Raw genomic sequence first — 3,624 nt, forward strand, 5'->3', positions numbered from 1 at the left:
CCGGTCGGTCATGTGGCATCCTCATTTTCCACGAGAAGTCAGGAAGCCGGAAGCGATGTTGGACTGATGTTCGCATGCTACGGAATCCCCCTTCCCCGGGGATAGCTGCGCTGCTGAAGGGGATAGCCGCGTTGCCTCTGGCGGGCCGTGGCGGGTGGCGATGGTGTCTTTTCTTCTGTATGGATAGAAATGATTTGAAGAGGAGGCAGGATGGGCCTAGGTCCACTGACTCACACCAAGGCCCTTTGGGAGCTTTTCAGTGAATCGGGACGGAACATTGCTCTCCGTGCGGGGAGGGAACCGGGATGGGGCACCCCGAGATGGACCGCTTTGGCACACACGTGAGTTGGAATTTCAGGCGCTTCGGACGCGACGGGTGGGCTACCGGGACGCTCTGCCGCTCTGCCTCCCCGCCTCTCCCTCCCTCTTCTTCCTGACCTGAAAGGAGGACCAAAATCTTCCTCCTCCAGAAGCTCAAGCTCAAGCTCAAGCTCAAGCTCAGAGCCCGCCGTTTCGTTTCGAGTCAGTGAATTCTGGCTTGGGCTTCTCCTGCGTGTGTGTGTGCGTGTGTGTGTGTGGTGGTGGTGGTGGTGGTGGTGGGGGGGGGGGCACAGTGCACGCGTCCCCCGGCCGTGGGTTGCTCTCTTCTCGAGCTGTCTCTTGGGGACAGGAACTTCTCAGGCGACAACTCAGAAGGATCGTGGAGGGAACATCGTTTCTCCTCCCTCTCCCACGACTGATCGATGCGGACGTACACACGGGAATCTCGCGCCCCCCTTCCCCGCCCCAACTGAGAGGAGTCACCGGTACGTGGACATCCTTGCGGTCACAGACGCTCTCCGTGGCTCTTCTATGTGGCCGGGCTCCCTGGCCTTCCTTCACCGCCCCCGCCCACCCCCCGATGAAGTTGCATCATCGTTCGTAGTGTCAATGCTGTGAGGAGATAAGCTTTTCGAAATAAAATTCTCCCCGCCTTTCCTTCCCAAGGGCACCGTGAACACCTACCTACCTACTCTCGTGTGCAGTGCTTATGGACCCAGCTGGAGCAGAGGACCCTCTCCGACACACCCACGGACTCACTTGCTCCGAGTCGTCGGGGAGAGGGTGTTTGGTTCTGTGTTTTAAACTGGTGGGCCGATGACACGTCATCTCCTAGGAAGCCACCGGGTTCACCTCACCGGTTCGGGTTCGGTGGCGTGAAGTACATTTACATCCTCCTTAGGTTTGACTCTGAAAGTCTTGGGGCCCTGAGTAGGACGCCCCCAAATGTGCCTCCGTGGCGTACGGATGTTTTGGAATTAGAGTGACAACACCACACCGCGAGAGGGACGCTCTGACTCTCCTTTACTTCTCCCCTCTGAAATCAGGAAGAAAATCTCTCACGTGAAAGGGGAGGGGGGCGGGCGGGAGGTGTAGGGATCACGACGAACTGAACTGAACTGCTTTCGTGTCTCCTGAAATGTTCACGAATCATCTAAGTAGGATTGCTCATGACAAACAGAGGACATAGGTGTGGACGAGATAAGAATGTTTAAGGGGAACTTTCCCCCCAGTGCTTGTTTTCTGTAGGCCGACTTCAAGATTTTCCAGCATCTCTGGTCATCTCTGGGCTTACAGCTTGGCTAAGTGCCATGACAGGGTGAAATCTCAGCGAGTGTCTACATCATCGCCACATAAGATAAAATACTGAAACGTTCATGGCTCCACAAGTCTGAGGGTCTCCCTTCTTTGGACCTTTTACGGAGGAGAGACTGAGCATGTTCGGTTCCACGCCTAGCTAGATCTTGTGCTTTAGGGAAAGACTGTACTAGGTAGGAGCCTTGACTTCTACACAGTATTCCATGTTCACGCTGCTCACTGCGGTTGGCTTCCTTACTTTCACTGAAGGAAAAAAAAAAAAAAAAAGAAAGAAAAGAAAAAAGACAGTGTCCAAGGACGAAGCATTGTAAAGAAGGAACGTGTGTGGTCCTTCTTTAAGGACCTGAACCTGATGTCGCCATCCTCATGGGAGGAAGAGGACTTTTTTTTTTTTTTTTTTTTTTTTCCGGGGGGTGGGGGGGTGGGGGGGCGCGCGGGTGGAGGCAAATTAGGAAGTATGGAGATGAGGTTTGGGGGAAGGAGCGAGAGGTTTTAGTCCTAAAGGTAGTCATTTCTCAATGGGAAAGAAAGAAATCAAGGGACAAGCTAAAAATGGGCACAGACGATTGGAAAAGGCGTGTGAAGAAAAGAGGCTTTCGAAAGGAATCAGATCTGTGGTCAGGACTGGATGAGGATGGATACAAAGACAGAAATGACTTTTCACATCAACATTGAAACCAGTGCCAAATTAAGATTTAGTTGCCTCTCTCTGTTCAAAGGACCAGGTTTGGGTTTAGGGTTTGGGTTTTTCTTCTATCGGTCTGCTCTGTCCATCATGAGAGATTAGATTAGATTAGGAAAGGATCTTTTCCTTTATCTTTAAGGAGGAGAAAGAAAGAAAGAAAGAAAGAAAGAAAGAAAGAAAGAAAGAAAGAAAGAAAGAAAGAAAGAAAGAAAGAAAGAAAGAAAGAAAGAAAGAAAGGAAGGAAGGAAGGAAGGAAGGAAAAGAAAGGAAGGACGGAAGGACGGAAGGAAGGAAGGAAGGAAGGAAGGAAGGAAGGAAGGACGGAAGGAAGGAAAGAAGGAAGAAAGAGAGAGAGAGAGAGAGAGAGAGAGAGAGAGAGAGAGAGAGAGAGAAAAGCTTATGTCTTTGTCAAAAGTCATCACTTATTTTCTAGGCTGCCTTTATCAGGTCTCGGAGGACTCACATCGACTTAGTCCTCTCGATAGTCAAAGAACCAGGTCTGGCTCAGAACTGAAAAAGAAGCTTCTCTCTCTGCCTAGCAAGTCTTTCCTTGGGATGCTGGTGACGTGCCTAAGGAAGCACTGTTTCACGGTGACCTATCATCTGATGAAGTGCCTTACAATCTTTTGGATATTTTGGACACACTTGCCCCCAAATTGAAGGACCGATGAAGTCCTTTGGACTTAGAGATAGGATCCAGGAGGAGAGGGCCCTCCAAGTAGCTCAAAAAATGTGTTCTCTCTCCTGAGAAATGAGAGAGATGAAACTGACTAAGTTTCTTGGGGAGGTTCGATGACACGGGAAGCGTTGTCCAAAGAGGAAGGAACGACGTGAAGTCTTCTTTGGCTTGTGTCTGTACACCGATGTGTTCTAACGGTTCCAGAAATGATGGGATCTTTCTTCCCGGAAGTCTTCTCTGCCCTGGCATAAAGGGCTGTCTGTCGTCGTCAAAATGGAGGCTCACACGAAAGGGACTGTACCCAGTATCACGGAGATGTTCTAACCGACTTTCACGCCGAGGCGGCAACAACAGCCCGTTGAAAGATGGTGGGGGTGGCGGGGCACACGTGGGTGGAGCAAGTCCATTCTGTCCTTTCAGCATCCGGTCGGGGCTATGGCAGACGGGAGACGAGACGAGACGAGACGAGACGAGATGAGACGAGACGAGACGAGACGAGACGAGACGAGACGGCGGCCCAGCCGGTTGCTCCCTGGCCAACCTCCCCCCTGCCCCTCCCCTTGCATTCCTTCACCCGCCCATCCCACGGTGTCTTGAAGAGGAGTCCGATTGTCAATAGACG

The sequence above is a fragment of the Kogia breviceps genome (assembly GCF_026419965.1).
Source record: "Kogia breviceps isolate mKogBre1 chromosome 20 unlocalized genomic scaffold, mKogBre1 haplotype 1 SUPER_20_unloc_16, whole genome shotgun sequence".
Lineage (NCBI taxonomy): Eukaryota > Metazoa > Chordata > Mammalia > Artiodactyla > Physeteridae > Kogia > Kogia breviceps.